Source organism: Ambystoma mexicanum, chromosome 6q, assembly GCF_040938575.1.
Source record: "Ambystoma mexicanum isolate Mex_15411 chromosome 6q, UKY_AmexF1_1, whole genome shotgun sequence".
Classification (NCBI taxonomy): domain Eukaryota; kingdom Metazoa; phylum Chordata; class Amphibia; order Caudata; family Ambystomatidae; genus Ambystoma; species Ambystoma mexicanum.
In genome coordinates this window covers 480,187,705-480,207,004 of record NC_090937.1, presented here as the reverse complement: position 1 = coordinate 480,207,004, position 19,300 = coordinate 480,187,705, and the positions used below count along the sequence as shown (strand labels likewise).

The following is a 19,300-nucleotide window of genomic DNA, read 5'->3' as shown; positions in this document are numbered from 1 at the left end:
AAATGGAGGATACTCAGAGCACCTGCCAAATTCAGCATGGAGCTGCCACCAGCCCATACCCTTCTCTGTGGGCCACTCACAGGTGCCCAAAACATACACTAGGGGTACAGGGTTGTACCACCACCCATGGGTGCCATAAGGGTAGCCCACGGATCTGTACACCAAACCAAAAAGAGAAAGAGCTACACTGGCAGGAATCCAACATGGACTCCTGGGCATAAAACAATATAAAACATATATGAAAAAGGACTATAGGACTAAGGACAGGGAGGCCCTGTCCCTCCAATGCGTTTCCAGCATCACAGTATTCACGACAGACACCAGTTAACATTTTGGGAAGAGAATTGATGACAAAACTCAACATGACGATTTAATTTACTGATGAAGGTATAGTGTGTTTCACTCCTGGAATACACTTTTTAAACGCTGGCAAATTTATACTGGTGTTCACAGGGCAACTGGCTCTGCTGGGTGTCCCAATAGCGGCAGCATTCAACATTTTTTGACGAAGACTTGGAGAAGGTGCCCAGAGTCTTATGTACTACAGGCCCTTATGACGTGGGTTTATTAAAGGGAGTAGGGGAAGTCAAAATAAAGCTGGAGCCTGGGGTGATTTACCTCGAGCAAAACACTATACCATGTCTCGAGAGGCCGATGAGAGTATATTTAAGACCATTTCAGCACTAATGAAACAAGGTATTCTGGTGCCATCAGAATCTTTGGGCAATGCCACGGTGTATCCTGTCATAAATCAAAGAGAGGGTCGTGGAGATTCATACAGGACATGAGATCAATTAACCAGATTGTAGATGCAGAGTTTCCTTTACTTCCTAGTCTGGCAATGATACTATGCAGCATTCCAGTGGAAGCACAATATTTCACGTGATTAATTTGAAAAATGCGTTTTTTTCAATCACGTTGCAAAATGACTCACAAGACTTGACTTAATGTACGTTCTGCCAGACTCATCTGAAACATACTAGGCTGCCTCAAGGGTACTGTGAGTCCCCATCGATCTTTAATAGAGTCCTGCAGATGTACTTAGGCAATATTGATTTGAAAAGTGCGCTGATACAGAATGTAGATGACATTTTAATGTGTAGCACCACAGAAGATGAGTCAGAAGACTCGATTCAGTTGATGACTATCCTAGCAGACAAGGGATACAAGGTAGATAAAGAGAAGCTACAGTACTCTCAAGAAGAGGTGTTATATATAGGACAGTTGATCTCACATGAGGGAAAGAAGGTGACACCTGAAAGAGCTGAGGTGATTATGGAAACCGCCAAACCGCACATGGTGAAACAGATGCAACCATTTTTGGGGCTGTGCAATTATGTTAGAGCCTGGGTGTTTGACTATAACAACAAGGAAAAAATAGAATGGACTGAGGAAATGGAGAGGAGTTGAAGAAAGCAACTTGCACACCTCCTGTATTGGGAATACCCAATTATGCTGAGGAGTATTTCTTATTCTCGCACACAAATGGGACCGTCATGACAGCAGTACTTACACAGAGGACTACATTGGGGTACAATCCCCTAGCATATTATAGAGGGATTCTAGACCAAGTTATGAAAGGACACTTTCTGTGCGAACAGTCATTAGCAGCTGCTGCATTTACAATTGAGAAGTCTACAAGTATTGTAATGGGCTGCTCTATGACGCTTTTTGTGGAACATGCTTTGTTTGCCATTTTAGAGAAACCCAAAGGTACATTGACATCCCAGAGAGCTTCTGCTTATGAAGTAATGATTTGAATCCAACAATCAAAATGGTCAGTTGTAAAATAGTGAATTCTGCAACATTTGTAGCTGAGCCAGTGGTAGAGGGAGATCATGTGCATGACTGTGCAAATTATGTTGAGTTTTATGATGATATACTGCGTGTGAAAGAAAATGCTTTGTCAGGAGAGGAGATTCTCTTTATGGATGGTTCTTTGAAAATTGATCAGACAAGTGGGGAAAAACATTCTGTTGCAGCTGTAGTTTGGAATAGATTGAATGGGGAATTTGAAGTTGTAGCAAGTACAAGGCTACCGTCTCCTTTCTCAGCACAAGCAGCAGAATTAGAGGCACTTATTGTCGCGCTCGAAAACCATGCAGGGCAGGAATTGATGGTGTACATTGACTCTACCAAGGTGACATCAACCTTACATGCAGGGCTAGCATGTTGGAAAAGGAGGGGCTACCTCCGTGTGGATGGCACTTCAGTGCAACACATATCTCTATTGGATAGGCTTAAGGCACTTCAACTCCCAGTAGCCATAGCGATAGTTAAATGTGCAGTGCACATTTTTATCTCTTGTGGGAATGAAGTTGCAGACGCAGAAGCCAGAAAGGTTGCATATTCTCCAGATATTTCGAGTTTTGATACTCCGAGTGCAAAGGAGAAGGTAGTCACAGTTATGATAATGCAAGAAGGACTTAATCATTTGTTAAAGACCTAATTAATGGAGATTCAATGTAGTGCACCACAGAAGGAGCAGGAATTATGGAAACAAAGGGGGTGTTCTTTATCTCCCACTGAAGCATTATGGAGACAGGATAGCACTGGAGAACCAACAATGCCAGTAGCATCATTAAATATCTCATTAGAACAGCTGCATTATCCCATGCATGTAACTAGGGAGAGTCTTGCTGCAACAATTGCAGAAGATTGGTTTATTTTTAATTTGTTAGAGAATGTTGCATTCTTACAGTAAATTGCATTGTGTGTCAGAAATGTACTGCTGGGCATACACTGAGACCAATTAGAGGAGTTGTTCCTCAACCGAATGGTCCTTTTCAGCATTTACAAATTGATTATGTTGATATGCTGCAGGTGTGTAATGAATACAGGTATCTGATAGTGGTGGTGTGACCCTTCTCTAGGTGGATCGAAGCAGGTCTGTGTACATACCCTGATGCCACTTGCGCAGCAAAGCTTTTAGTATGTGTAATCTTTCCAAGATGGGATGTGTGAAGTGCTGAGATCCAATAATGGGCCACATTTTGTTAATGAAGCATTCAAAGAGATAGGGCTTCTACTGAATATTAAACAAAAGTTTTCTGCTTATCGCCCACAATCAAACAGGATATTTGAGAGACTCAACGGCCCCTTAAAGAAAGGATAGCCAAACCAAAGCTAACGTTGAAGAAGGGATGGCTATATTGCCTGCCCTTAGCTTTATATCCCTAAGGAATCAGCCTGGGTCGGACCACCACCCCAGGACCATCACCCCAGACCCCATGAATTAGTAACAGGGAAGCAAATGAGAACGCCTCTTACACCTCCATCGAGGATGAGAAGGGATGACCAGAGTACTGCTAACCTGCTAGGTGATGAGCTGCATAATTATTTGACATGTATGACCTCTAGCATCTCTCTCATTTCAGATCAACTCAAGCATCAGGGGGGGTTGGTCTCAGAACACAGATGAAGACCATTAAGCAAACGGATTTCATGAACAAATATCGGGCCCTAAACTATTTGCTCATGATGCTGTGCTAATCAAAAACTTCCCTAGGAAGTGGCAGGAGCCACGATTTAATGGCCCCTTTTGCGTTGAAAATATAACCCCATCAGCAGTGAAAGTCCAAGTTTGGCATGCTTGACGTCACTTGCACGATTTAAAATTGTATACCGGTGATACCAAACCTCCCCCAGTTGCCATTCAAGAAGCAAGACAAAAAGAAGAATTTCAGCGTGTGCAGACTTGATCGATGACGAAGAAGAAGGACGATAAGGTGACCAAGTAATACATGCAGATTTTGCAAATGGACTGTTACTCAGTCAGACACTCCTCATAGATATTATAGCGTGAGTGCAAACCCTTGCTGAGAGTCACAGGAATCTTTTGAAAATTGGACTTTAGAAAAGTTTTGATGCATTACAAATATGCCTGATCTTGAATTTGAATTTGACCATTGGAAACGCAAGCAATGTCCAGATTCATTTCTCACTGAGTTTCTGTTTGGTTGACTCTATGGTCTTAACAGATGGGGATGTACACAGACTTATATTTGCTGTTTTTGTATTTATCCTTCAAAATTATCCTGCTCTTGTGAGAAGACACATTGATGTTCACACTTTTTACAGGATCCTAATAATGGCCCTGTAATCAGGAGACTGCTCATAGCAACACTAGAGTAGATATTGCAATTGTTGGAGTAAGAGTGATTTTTCCCTAAACAATTGTAGTAAAAATGAGGAATGTGGACGTAAGCACAATTTTAGGGAATAAGCCAGCCCAACCAATTCCAGAATGCCACAAAAGTTGGGGGTTAATATGTTGGTTTGTGATATACGTATGTGTGTCTTTCGTTTCTCCTGTTTAGCATTCCCTATCATATTGATGCTCCTGTTAAAATAGAGACTACCATGATTTCTCCTACTACAGTAACTGCTCTTGATTTGTTTACCTCCACTAAAGTAGAGGCGCCTGTGTTTCTCCCCAAGCAGACAACTTTTTTCTGATATACTTCTTGATTATTATGCAAACACTTACTTTGTACATGGGAGGAATAAGAGAAATGCAGAAGAAAATAACGAAAGGATAAACAATTATTTAGATAATACAGCAAACTTGGGTGATATCATAGAATGATTGTGGGCCTTATTTTTAACAAAGTTGCTCTGGCAGGCGCTTTCAATCCCTATTGAATGTCAGGTAATTAGGCAATATTGGTTGGACTAGTTATCATCAATTGTCGCGGATCACTGGATTTGGACGGATATTAAGCCCATACCGTCCACAAAGTAACAGGAAAAACAGGAAACTCCAGGACTCAGCGCCAGTTTAAGATTTGATTGTTTAATTGCACAATCTGTTACAAAGCCCCCTACTTGGTTACGCGTTTCGGCTCCCACAAGCCTTTATCAAATCAGGGTCAATAATAGAACTATTTGATCCGTACGACTGTTGTCCGAAATATAATAATAGGGAGAAATCCCTCGCGTCGGCTGCCGCGGGAGCCGAAACGCGTAACCAAGTAGAGGGCTTTGTAACAGATTGTGCAATTAAACAATCAAATCTTAAACTGGCGCTGAGTGCTGGAGTTTCCTGTTTTTCCTGTTACTTTGGGTGGTATTATATTATCAACACATAAAAACATGGGAAAGAGCACATCTAAGGACAGTTGCTATGTTTGTTCCCTAATACCTTATCCTGTGGGAACCTCTAAAATATTCATAGGCACAGAGGTATCAGTGAAAAAAGCCCTTTGACTGACACATTTCGCACTTTGCCTGACAAGAGGACAGTTCCAAGGAAGAACAGCATCCATAGTGTGGATGAATAAAGTGACATCCAAAAGAGAAGATAATTATGTGCAAGATTTAAAGACAAGAGAGAAGCCAGGAACGAAGGATACAATCATAACATATGAACAGCCTGGAATAAATGAAGCAGGAATCAAGAAAACAAGATTCTGCAATGCAAGTATAAGAATGGGAAGGAAATACGAGAATGCTGGAAAAGAGGACAACTACAGGTCAAAGGAACAGTGCTTAGTCTTGAAGGATGGGCTGATGGACTGGTTGTGTGCAAAGCAGCAGCATTAACTGTACAGTGGAAAGAAGTTGTAGCAAATGCAGAAAAAGAATGCAAAGATCAATGGCCTAAGATTGCAAGATTGTTGACATGGATCGACGATAAGAGAAGATCATTGAAGATGCTACCCCTGAAGGATTCATCCTTATGTTTCAGAAATAATGGGATGAGGAAAGTTGGAAAGAATTGCCTGTGTGGCCGAATTGTTTATGTACCAGCCATGAAGGAAGGGACAGCAGTCCAGATGGATCATTATTGGGCTTGTGGGTCCAGAGCCTACAAGATGCTGCCCAATGACTGGGGAGGGATGTGTTCCTTGGTGCTCATCCATGTGACAGCCTTAGTGATTCCACAGAGTGACCTGAACATTGGTGAATTTCTGAAAGCAGTTGCCCATTTGAGAAGGAGGAGATCACTCAGATTTCTGAATCAAACAAAAAAGGAGAACTATTTCTCAGTGAAATCAATAGAAGCCTTTGATGCTATTCCATATGAGCACAGGTTGTTTAGCCAGACTTCGGCAATATTCACGACTATCTTTATTACTGGGATCCAGGCGATGGCAAATGCTAAATGGTTATAGATAACCAGATGGGAGCTTCTACAGACCATCAACACTACCATAAAGGGATTCAATGTTATCAAAGAAGAATTGAGAGCCATACAACTGATGACTCTGCAGAACCGATATGTCCTTGACATGATCACAGCGATAGAAGGAGGAGTTTGCACCAAAATCGGGTCATCATGTTGCACGTTCAAACTTTCTCATGATGATGAGAATAGGACCTTTACAGAGGCCATAACTTTGCTGATGAAACTGCGCAATCAGATGTAAGACGAGACAGAAAACATTGCGGTTGGCAGCTGGTTTGGGTCCACATTCTCATGGATACGACAGTGGATGGCGAACATCTTCAAGTTTCTTGGAGCAATATTAGTGATGGTGATGTTTGGATTCTGTGTGATTGTTATAATAATTACACAATGCAAGAAGAAAGCAAAGAAGGTAGTAGGAATGAAGATCATGATTGATGTCGAATCAGGGTTGGGATCCAAAGAGTTGACAGATGAAGATATCAGAAAATATGTAGAAGCCAGCATCATTTCTGCATCCAAGAAATCACAAGAAGTACTTAGGGCAATAGGTCTACTGTTATCCGAATGGACAGTGCAGCTACATGACCTGAAGTGTGGATGAACATGTAAAGTCAGCAGGATCCCTGAAAGGAGTAGTAAAGATCTGGACTCCGAAGACGCACTTCTTCAAGAGAAGAAATCAGAATGTGGAGACTGGTGAAAGAGTGGTTGATGAATCAATCAGAGGGGGGATTGTAGAGGAGCAGCCAAGTGCCCCTACAGGAAGCCCCTCACCCTTTACGCCTATATGCTGGAAGTCAGAGAACATGCCATGTGTGACACCTGCAATTATTACTAAATTATTACTAAATATTAAACAGAGAGTCTTTGAGAAAAGGTATCCACTAAGAAAACTTTATCTGATATATCCCCGAAGAGATGACAATCTCTTGGAAGAGATCCCCGAAGGAATATGAAGATTAAAAGAAAGAGAAGTTGGTGATGCCACAAGAGACGAGAGTGATGCACTGAGAAGACTGGGTGAAGAAAAGAGTGTATGGACCTTACAGAATCTGATGACGAAGTGAAAAGTCGAGTAACCTTTCATATGCAAAATGAAGATTACACATGTGAGGAGCACTGCAGAAAATGCAAGCCATTCAATAAATGTACAGAAGTAGATGAAGCAATCATAGAAGCTGGCTATACATAGTGAATTGACCATTATATTGAAGCTGGACACCATTGTCACAACTTTAGTAAGTTTAAACCCATGGAAAAGAGCCGAATCTGTGACGCAGAAAATAATTAGCTGAGACCGTGGAAGATGCTGGGAAGGTTGTCTGGCCTCATGTTAGGGCATAAGCAGCCAAAAACTGGTTATCTATTCTTGTAGTAGACATTGAAAATGAGAAGCTGGATCATATCTTGTCAAGGTACAAAGAAGGAACACCATGCCTGCCAAGTGTTATTCATTTCAGACAATTAAATGCTGTAAAATGTGCTGAATCATGGTCTCCTGTCACGTGAGCCAACGATGGAAATAGAGTTTCCAGAAGCACGCTCACACTCCCTTATATTCTCGGAGGCAAGGATACTTTACAAGGCCACGTTCAAAGACAATCTTCATGGTAGAAGACATGGGTGATGAGAGATAATGGGCTAATTGGGTGGGTAGGTAAAATCATGTCCACCTCCTGGCACCTTGGGTAAAACTTACGTGCTGCTAGTGAGCCGAATGTGCAAGAAGGGCAGACGCGTACCAAACAATTGTAGAGGGCCATATAATGAAGGGCCATATAGTTTGAGAGCCAAGGATGTACCGTGTATCTAGTAATTGTCGAACATAACTTGCACTAGGGGTGGCTATGAGTTGTCCACCTACTTGTAGAGACCCAATCACAACCTGATCCCTTATAGAAAGTATACTTAGATGTTCCCCTTAACCCAACCACAATTCCCGTAGGTTTTTCTTATTTGCCACGTGGAATGACGCCACATATGACACATTTTTACCATGAAACTTTAATTTGATGAGATTTGAATTTGAGAGCTTATGCAGCGTCCGTTGATGTCTGTTGTAATCCCTGTTTTAGAGAATTTATATTAAAACAGTAAAATTGACTTTGCCATCTTCCTGAGTTGGTTTGATTATTTGGTGTACGAGTTACTGTGCATCCCATCCTCTGCATGACACCCTACCTGATAAAAGGGCCATACACACAAGATGCAGAGGCATGGGGAGGCTGTTCAATAAGAGGGAACCTGCTGAGGAAAGAGATCAGCACCAGTTTGATGTTTAGTGAAGGGCTTGACACACAGTAACTTGGTGCCGCAGGACCATAAAGATCTGGAGGGAGATCATTTATTGAGAATAGCATGGTCCCATACCCCAGACATACTCATGGATGATGCAGAGGGATTTGAATTTGATCCTTGCAGCAACCCGGAGCCAGTGGAGAGTTTTTAGGGCTGGGGAGATGTGGTCCCTGGGCTCCAGGCCAAGGATAATTCTCACAGCCCTATTCTGAATTAGCTGGAGGGGTCATAGAGAATAAGAGGGCAGATTAAGGAAAAGGCTGTTGCAGTAATCTAGCATAGAGAAAACAAGATCTCTATAGACATTGAGCTTCTGGAGGAAAGTGAGGAAAGGAAGAATTCCTTTGAGTAGGTGGAGTTGAAAGTGGGAGGTACTGAATGTGAGGGAGGAAGGAAAGAGACGTGTCGAAGATGTCTCCAAGGTTTCTGGCTTCAGCTGTCAGCGAGGTGGGAGAGCCCATAGAGGATGGCCAGAGTGAAAGGAAGAAGGAGGGAGCAGGAGTCCAAACTGAAGGAGAAGGGGGAGAGCCCATAGAGGATGGGCTAAAGGGGAAGGGGTAGAGCCCATCGAGGATCTCCAAAGGGCCAGACCATCAAGCTTGTATGGGACATATTGGGCCCATTTATGATTTCAACGTGTTGACACTGTGTGATGCTGGAGTTTATACCAAGGTTATTGGCCCAATGTGCGTTAAAGTGCACTTGTTTGCTGCATATTATACAAAACATGTGCACTCTGGTCTTACACAAAATATTTTGGCAAAAATATAATGGAAAGCATTTTGTCATTTTGGGCCACTTTTGTATTCATGCCTGGATCTATTTGTTATGCCAGCCAAACCCTGAACAGTCTCCCACAACATCTGAGAACCTTTCTGTTTGCCCAAGCAATTGGCTTGGAATAGTGACCTCGAGTGACTGTTTGGATGCTGCCTTTATTTATTTAATAAATGCACTCAATAACTGGAACACAACCTTAGTTGTAATTGAATATTATCCCTACTTCATCCCTCTGGGTACTGAGCAGTGGGCCTTCTATGCATGAAGCGCTTTACAAAACAATTTAATCAAATATAATAAATAAATGCAAATAGCTAATTCAATCAATCTTTGCATTTTCAATCTATACCCACCATTTGTTAATAAAACAATATAGAAGTATTAGATTTGAATCAGCACCTACTAAGTATTGATCAAGTGAAGCAAAAAGGTGTTGATGACTCAACCCATGTCTGCACATCAATGCTTATGCTTTGCCACGATTCCAGGGTGATCCAGCTTCTGCCATTGTACAAGATGCCTGTGTGGATTGGAAAGATCTGGGGCAATGCTTTCTTTTTGCTGCAACACCATCTCCCAGATGTATCCAGTGATTATGTCGCTGTGGAAATGGCCGCCAGGAGACAATGTTTTCACAAAAATACACCCTCCAAACATTCCAATACTTTTCCCCAAAAATTCTAGGACTGGAGGTAAAAATATATAATTATACTCCTCCTACAATATCTGGGGAAAGAGTTTTAAGGGGTCAGGAAATAAATGTTGCCTACCTGACGACATTTCCACAGCAACAAAATCACATGAAACCCTCCCAGATGGGCCGAGTTTCCTTCACTATTTACAACTCACTATTCCTCTAAATCTGGGTTATATTAAAATGGGCCTCATTTCAAGTCTGCTGGTCTGGAAATAATGATGCTGGTAGCAACGTACCAAACAACCTTTCCAGACTGGCATACTGCAATTGTGCCTGCTGGCACCGTTGCGCGCGGCAGGTCAGATATGCCGGGCGCAACAGCCTTGGTAGGCACTGTTGTAAAGGAAGCACCAGCACCATTACTAACAGCGCCAGTGCTTCCGAGTCCCCATTCCCGTGGAGTTCTATAGGACACGGCAATGGGGAATAACATTTTCTGCCGCTTGATATCATGGGGGGGCGAGACTTGTAATGTCCTTGTGGCACCAGAATCTCAGGTGGCAGAAACGGTGTTACAGGCTGGTGGCAACCTGCTGGTAGCACCGACGGATTACTGCCGGACTTGTAATGAAGCCCAATGTCTGCGTTTTTCAAGCTCACTCACAATGCATTGCAGCACTCATCTTTTTGAAGTTTATTTCAGAATGTATCTTCCATGACACCACGCATGTCAAAAAGGATCACAATACATATAAAATAGTAAACAAAAGACTAAAGCAACTTTGATACACAGTTAAAACGTATTCACATATCAACAAAAAAATTAATCTATCTTAGATCAAATAGATAATGTCATCCTATTTCTACAGACTACTGCCTTTATCAATGCAGTATATCACTAGGTGATATAGCTGCAATTGATTATCTAAGTTAAACATGAAGATCAATTCTTCTCTAGTGTTTTGAACTGTGTCCATCCTGTAAAATGGGCATTAGCGATCTCTTGCATCTAGTTATATATAGTCAGTTGCCTCCTCAACCATACATTGATCAGAGGGAAGGTTCACAGGATGACCTTCCCATCTCGAGATATCATTTTTGAGATTGTGTGTAAGTGCCCCTCTGTATTCAAATTCCCGTGTATTTTATTCAGGATCAGATTCAAGTGAGCAAAATATCCTGCCTTACAAGTGATCAAAATATAGTCCATAGTCGCCCCTCTGCGAGAACGAACACGGCCCATTGACCTGTTTTTTGGGAAGGTACCCACTCGAGAGTCCACATCCACGCTTTCAAGTAAAGAAAAATACAAAAACATAGTGGCTGAAGCTATCTTAGGTGAAAATGTCAGAGGGCCTGATTTACCAAGTGTTTTTTTCAATGGGAAAACTCCTATTGAAAAACACGTTTCTTTCAGGCGCAGGGTCTCTTCCGTGGTAGTTGCCAGGTCAGTCAAACATAAATTAAATAAAGAAGGCACGAGAATCCAACCCTGATGAAGGCCTCTTTCGGAAACGACATCTTCAGGAAATCATCATTAAAATGAATCAGCACAGGCGTGTTAGTTAGTGTGCGTTAAAATAAGTATCTTAAAAAGCCTTCTGGTATTCCCCAGTTGCTCAATATCCAACTCTCGACTCACTTGAACAAAAAGGGCCGTATGGTTGAGGTATTCCTTGTAAACGGCCACATTAGGAGTGTTCAGAGCTGTATATTTCAGATGCTTTGACAACATTATTAAGAGTGGTGTCTGTGCCCTTCTTGAAACCGGTTTGTTGGTCCAATGGAATGTTCTTCTTGACTACCCAGTAATTAAACTCTTTAAGTGGTACAACCACAAAGATTTCACTGGTTACATAAAGTGACGCTATGGGCTTACAATTGTCTGGGTTTGTCTGCAATCATTTTTATAAGTAGGGATTATGTTCACTTGTTACAGCTCATGGGCAATGAAGAATTGTGAATACTACCATAATACAAGACATGTAATACCGCAGAATTTAGGAGCTGCTTTTAGGTCTATGGTGGACTATCTACACACTGTGCTCGTACAATTCTGTGTTTTAGCAGACTTGTTTGCTGTACTGGAAATACAGCAGTCATAGTCAAATCTCCAATTCCTATCAAAGTCCAAAATGTTCTTATACCTCAATTTAACCAACATGTCTTGCCAGTGCTTATTTTTTGTACTTTTTTGTAGGTAATGAACCTGTTTGTATGATCTTGTTTGGATTTTGTAATGTGTTTCTCACATTCCCTGTCTGACAGGAGTGAAGATTTAATTGCCTGTACAGATGTAATGTGCTCTTTCTGAGACTTAGGGCCTCATTACGACTTCGGCGGTAGCCATGCTGCTATTGGCGGCATGGCTGCTGCCGAAATCAGGTCCGGGTTCCCAGAATGGGGAATTACCGGGCCATTCCGAGTTTGGAGGGCCCGGTAATTCCTCCATCCAGGAACCCAGGCCCGGACCTTTCCCATTCCCATCTGAGCCCCCATAGGGCTCAATGGGAATGGGAGAGGGTGCAAACAACGGGCTGATTACGAGCGGCCCATTGTTTGCTCCCTCTTCCCCTCGCGGGACCCGGTAAGGATGCCTGGTTTGACCAGGCGTTACTTACCGGGTAACGCAAGGGGAGCTTCAATGAGGAGGAACGGGTTTAACGGGTCCGCCTCCTTTAGCGGAGCCCATTAACCCGTTCCACCTCACTCGTAATGAGGCCCTTAGACAATGATCATACATACGGTTTTCATTTCGCAATGGTGGCAGGAGGAATATTTTCAGTACAAAAAGTTCAATTGGGCATTCCAAATCGAATGGTTTGAAAAAAGCATATCAGTCATGCTGAAAAGAGATAATGTTCTTTTTTTGGGGATGTCTAGCATTTGTGACCTATTAGTTTTGTCATTAAAACAATGTTTCATGAGATGAGTTTTTACGATTGTTCTCATTCATGACCACGCGTCCCATTTTGGGATGGGTCTGAATCCCCACAAAATAGCAAATACAGTATTAAAGTTACATGGGCATGGAGACTAGCCTCAGCATTTCTAATTAACAATTGCCTACAAACTTCATGAAGTTAAGATGGCATACAAACCTAGTCCAAGATAGCTCTGATGTGGCCATTCTTCCACATCCATGCCCCCTGTATGTCACCCAATATGCGTCCCTAATGCATCACTAAGTTTCAGTCATATATCAAATCTACCAAGACATTTTGCATTTTAGATCTTATGGTACAACTGGGATTCAGGCAAAACAAACCTCAAAGGACATCAGCCCTATATAAGAGAAAGAGCCAAACATGGACAGCGAGAGTGAGCATTTAAATCACCAAATAAAAGTATGTGATTCATTGTCGAGTTTGCCATCTATTGTTCAACATGATTAGCCGTGACAAGTCATAATCTATGGCATCTATATGTTTCAGGCTTTCAGGGGGGCTATAAAGATTTCATATTCCATGGCAGAAATAGAAAGGGTCAATTTCATTCAGGCACTAAGATATCTGCACATGGCTGATGAATATAACAATTTGTAATGGTAAAGTATTTTTAATTGCAATTATTGATCCCCCTTTAGGATTATCCAGCCTTATTTCTCACAAAACAATTTTCCAGTGGGCAAACTAGATTGCGTTGAACTTTTAACTAGGACTTCATCTTGTCACTCAGCTGTTGATCTGGAAGCCCAAAGATCATGCAGGTTTTTCCACATTTAGATCATAGGTATACTTAAGACTAGCCATGCTTTTATTTTGCCTAATCACATCACAAGTCTTGTAAGTGGTGTCTACTTTCCTTAAGATTTTCATTGGGCCGTGACAAGCAGGACTCTTATCTCTTTATGGCTGCACAGTGCACATGCATATATCATACGCGATAGGCTATAAACACCTTTCTCCTGGACTGGAACACTATTCTGAATTACTTAATGAAACTTCTGCCTTCGCCTATTACTGTATGTGTATCAGTAATATTTCATCTCCAGTACATGTGGAAAAAGCATAACCTAGGACCCCAACCAGCTAGACAAACCCGTGTTATAACAAATTATAAAGCAATTTATTAAGAAGTACAAAACATAAAGCACCAAAACTGACGTCACAGAGTTTTAAAATTGATCTTATGCATTCTTGGTTAAAATTCTCACAAACATGTATAAGTCTGGTTTAAACAAACATTTCCAGAATTGAAAAGCATATCTTTACAAAAAATGCATATGTATTCCATACAAATCATAGACGACAAATTTAATAACGTTCATAAAAATCACCTGAGACCCATAGTCTACATCCCTATTATAGCGGACAACAAATGATTCTAATAAAAATTGGATGTGTCTTTCGATATTAATTCACTGCATCTAAGCACTAAAAATGAGGCCAACTAGGTTCATAATGAGTGCAAAACTCTATTTCCATTTTTACCAGGCCTATTGTAATAATAGATCCACCAGGACAATATGGCCTACATTTGTCCTAGTTTTGACTCTACAGAACAGAAAAGTCTTGCTCAGGGCCAAAGAACCAGGAGGCCGAAGTCTTCAAATTGCAACCAAGTCACCTTCCAACCTTGCTTACTACTCCTTGCAGGTATACAAGCTTTAAACAAACAAATAAATAGTAATGAGGGTACTGCGCCTAGAACCATCCCACAAGCCCAGTGACCATCACCACACACTTCTGAAAACCGAATCACTGCACCAAACCATACTTAAATCATCACCCTGTGTGGGATCCTAGTGCCCCTACCACCAAACGTGCTTTTCTACTTTTTCACAAATATTCAGACCATCACCAGTCAATTCCAATCAATGTCTACCTGATATCATACCAGATAGACAGGAAAACACTTGCTTTTGATAATATCATTTTAAGTACTGCCGGGTTCCAAAAGTAGGCAAGCACACGTGACATGTTACTGTGATATGGAAATACTAGAAGATCCATGTCATGTGAGGTAAGTACTCTAAGGGTTGGAATCTCATGCAGGGGTTGTAATACAACTGATTCAAAGGATCACTCTTGAAATCTTCAAAGAGGACTTTACAAATGAAAAAGAGCGTCTAGCCAATCAACCAAGGAAGTTTCACAATAGCTTTTGCAGGATTACAATAAGTAGAACCATTGCTTAAAACAGACAACTTCTCCTTGCCATAAGTGCTAATTGTTTAAATATCATACATTTGTGAATGTCATAACTGATTGTTCTCTTTTGTACTTTGCCTCTTGCTGGTTTATTTTGTTTTGTTTTATATGACTTAGCTCTATGGCTAGCATGGCAATGATCTGGGTGAACAAAGCGATCCTCTCCAATTCCAGGCCCACCTGGTCTGTGGGTGGAATGGCCCTGACTTTCCCTGAATGGGTTGCTGCCACCATATTCCTACTCAACCCTACTCTTCCTTTGAATGCCTCGTCTGTAGGCTGGGGTCTATCCTACCCTCTCCCTCACTTTCACCAGTATCTATAGGCCCCCTTGCTGAGTGGAAGTGGCACACCATGAGTACATCCTCTGACAAACTAGCCTATTGCTTGCTCCATAGGCAGAATTGACGCTCTATCTGCTATAAGAAGAGGCTCCACCTCCCCAGAGGTATTCTCCTTTTCCTCACCTTTCCCCAGAAGCTCAATGTCTCCATAGCTCTGGTTCTCTGTAGGCTGGACTACTGCAACAGCCTCTTCCTCAATCTGCCTCTTTCACCCCTTCCCCCTCTTCAACTTATCCAGAATACGGCTGCAAGACTTATCCTTGGCCTCAAGCCAAGGGACCACATCTCTCCTGACCTAAAATCTCTCCACTCACTCCAGGTGGCTGCAAAGATTATATTCAAGATCCTCTGCATCATCCAAGAGTCTTTCTGGGGCCTGGGCACCTGCTACATCCAACTTTCTCTCCCTAAATACCTCCCGGCTAGAGTTCTTCAGTCCTCTTGCTCCAACTGTTAGCAGAGATTTGGATCTCTTTCTTTGTCAGGGGCCTCCCTCTGGAATGGCCTCACTGCCCCACTCAGACTTTAGCCAGATCTCCTTAAGTTCTGGAAGCTTCATAAGACTTTGTTTTTTTCCTCCTCCTTCACACTCCCCCTCCCCTGCTAATGTCCTGCTGCAGCAACTGATGCCTGGCCCCTTATGAGTCTTACAGGGACCAGGCCCTCCCCGACCAGTCCTCCCCAGCATGCCTAACCAGCACCTGCTCTCATACACCCTTCCCTGACTAGCCTGATTCTGGTCCACCCCGACTCGCACTAGCTGACCATTACCCCCAGTTTCCCCCTGGCACTTGACCTCCTTAGGCACCCCCTGCACCAGCCCAGCCCCCTGGGACCCACCTCCAGCACTTCCCCCCTCCATCCCTACCCTTATCCCTGCCCGACAGCCCTGACATTCCCCCTTCCCCCGCACTTATTGTTTCAATGCACTTGCACGATTCGAATGTCAGACAAGGTAGTACAGTGTATTTTTATTTTTGTTTATGTTCTCTCCCATGCCCCTACTCTTTTTTTAGCCTTGTGACACCTGGAAATACTTGTCTATAATCGCCTTACAAAGGTCCTATAAATAAAATAAAATACATTAAAATAAATGTGGCAAAGCAAATCTACTTGGTGTCAGTGCCACTTATCAAGATAATTGTGTAGCATTGTACTCTGAATTGTTGTAAGTGTGCCAATAATGCAAAGAGTGTGGTTCTCAAGCACTTCAACAGTGAAGTGTCACGAGTAGAAAACACATAATACCGATTGGCAAAGTAGAGGATTATCTGGGTAGTTGACATGGAACAGAAGCCATGGGCAACACATAAAAGCAGAAATGGTTTGGTGAATTTGCAGGAAAACCCCAGATACAAGTACATGATCAGCTCACAATAACATGCAATGGTGGAAGCACCTTTACAGGACCCAACATCACCAGACCTTCATATAGGGTTTCAGATCATAATGTTGATTCTCATTAAGTATAAGGGAGACCTTTAAGGTTTCACTATACATTCAATGACTACCCTTCTATTTTTCGAAAACATATTTTTTCAAAATGTGTAAGTCTTTTTTTCAGTTGCTTTTCAAAGCACTGAAAGTAACAATAAGGAATCCTAACCAACGGTCACATCATAGTCACTGCCTACCTTAATTGCATTATCACTGGCACCCAGGAGAAGGCACTCTGGACTCCAATCACTGTATTTCATAAATGTATTGTTTATTAAAACCGGTGTAGCACTTAGATGACTAAATTGTTCATGTTCTGTAGATATTGGATAACCATTTTGGTCAGCCAGATTCATGCCATCCTGCCTGATGATGCTTGACCATATCATTGACATGGTATTCCCATTTGAAGCAGTTTTTACGGAGTATACAAATCTTTTAACAAGTCGGTACTCGGAAATTCTAGGTTAAATAATTCATCAAAATATTAACAAGGGACAGAAGAACAATATGAACTAAACCAAGTGAAGGATGAGCGGTGTCGACAAATGTGAGGGTGAATTGAGCTGGAAATGGCCATCAGAGCCCCTATACATAGAATGCAGCATCAAACAACCTATGTTGTTCCTCCTTGTACTTCAAGACTGTTCATCATTCGCACAGAAGAAATACATGTGCAGTTCCCCACAACTTCCTGATCAAGCTCACACATGTTCACATAAAGAAAGAGTCCAAGTCAATAGGGTGTCTTTTTCTGGTCTAGCTAGTAGTAGAGAAGGTGTATTCCTGAAACGGGGGCTGTTCCGAGGAGTTAATGGAGGTAGACAAGAGAGTATTCCTGAGCAGAACACTCTTGGTTATCACATGGAAGAGTGGAGAATGTATATGAAGCTTTTGTCAGAAAAGCTTTTGTCAGAACATAAGAGGAAGTGATTTGTGTGTTATGTATCTGTTTATTCAAACCAAGATTGACATTTGGCGTTCCCAAATTGATGATAGATAATGTACCTACTCTTTGCTGATTTTTGATGGCACTATCGCCCACCAAAGCTATTGTAGCATGCTCCTTAGAATGTTCTCCTTCCCCAGTTCCTACATGTAGATTGTATTTCAAGAACTTAGAGTTATTCAGCACATCAATAGATGTCATTTCCCATGGAGGAGGAATGTCATTATTCTCCTGTTTTGTAAAGGAAAAGGTATCCTTCTGAGAATATTACAATCGTTCAAGCAATCCGAGAAACCTCTCGGAGCTCAGACATTCCATATAAACTGCCAGGCTCTAAACGTTGGCCTGCTTCTAAGTGCTATTTTATTAGCGAGGGAGTATCTTATCGATTTCCCTGAGGGCAGACTGAAAGCCATGTTTCATCAACCCTCAGCAACTTTAGTAGTCTCTTAGGGACATTAACAGCTGAAGTAGCACTGATGCAGTCACATTGGAGCTTTGGAGCTTAGAAGAGGGTTTTATAACTTGAAAGGTTGAATCACAACTTTACTGTGAGAAAGCCTTGATGAAATGTGCATGGAATGCAAATCTCTTTACATGGATACCTGGATTTGCTACAAAAAATAGGTCAATGAAATGAAGCTGTTTAAGAATGAAATAGGCAGGGTGTCTGTGACGAATTGACTTCTGCTCTGCAGCAGTACAAGGATGAGCAGATGCTAAGGTGCTACTCAGCCCGAACACTTCTACAAACTAAGAGCCAAAATAATCATAAAGGTAAACAGACACAGTTAAAAGATATACCTCACTTGTCTTTTGTGTTATTGTGGGCCGAGGGAAGGCTATACTCTCAAAACGGTGTGAATGTGGTTCAGTAAAAACCGAAACATCGAAACTGAACAGTCCAAAATAATGGAACGTCCAATCAATGTTCTATGAAAATATATATACATTATTAAACATGTACAGTAATAACGTTATTTATTTATATTCATTTGTATAGTTCATGTTGCAGGCATAGAAGCGGCAACAAGATCAAAAAATGGTACATCACGCACATTACATAAAATCTATATTCAAAGGTGCCACCTCAGAAAGCTGAGATAAACCCCAGGTCCACGGAGCGCCAAGGTAGTTAGTCCTTGAAGAAACTTCAAAAGAGGCTGGCACATCGAATCGATAATCCGAGGTGCCACCTCAGAACTTTGGCTGGACCGAAGGTCAACAGAACATCAGTGTTTTTAGTTTAAGTTTAAACTTTGAGAGGTGTTGGCATCATCTCAGATTGGGTGGCAGTGCATTCCAGCACGTAGGCTGTATCCCAGATTGTTGGACCTAACCGGCATCTGTACTGGTATTCTGGAGAGGCGATTAGAGAGATATGCTGGACTCATTCTGTCTCTGCATTTGTGTGTGCTAAAGAGGAGATGGAATGTGACTCTACTGGCTATAGGGAGCCAGTGTAACGACCTTTGGGCTTCTGAGGTATGGTCATTCCTCCTCAGGCTCTTTACAACCCTGAAGGTGTTATTTTGGATTACCTGGAGAGTCATGATTTCTAGCTTGCTT

At 41.9% G+C, this 19,300-nt stretch overlaps 1 protein-coding gene across 1 annotated transcript in view; it reads right to left on the bottom strand.

The window, feature by feature from the left end:
- The window catches only part of TACR3 (tachykinin receptor 3), a 1,544,685-nt gene that overhangs the window by 1,227,222 nt on the left and 298,163 nt on the right, over positions 1-19,300 (bottom strand). The gene's annotated exons all lie outside the window — the stretch shown is intronic.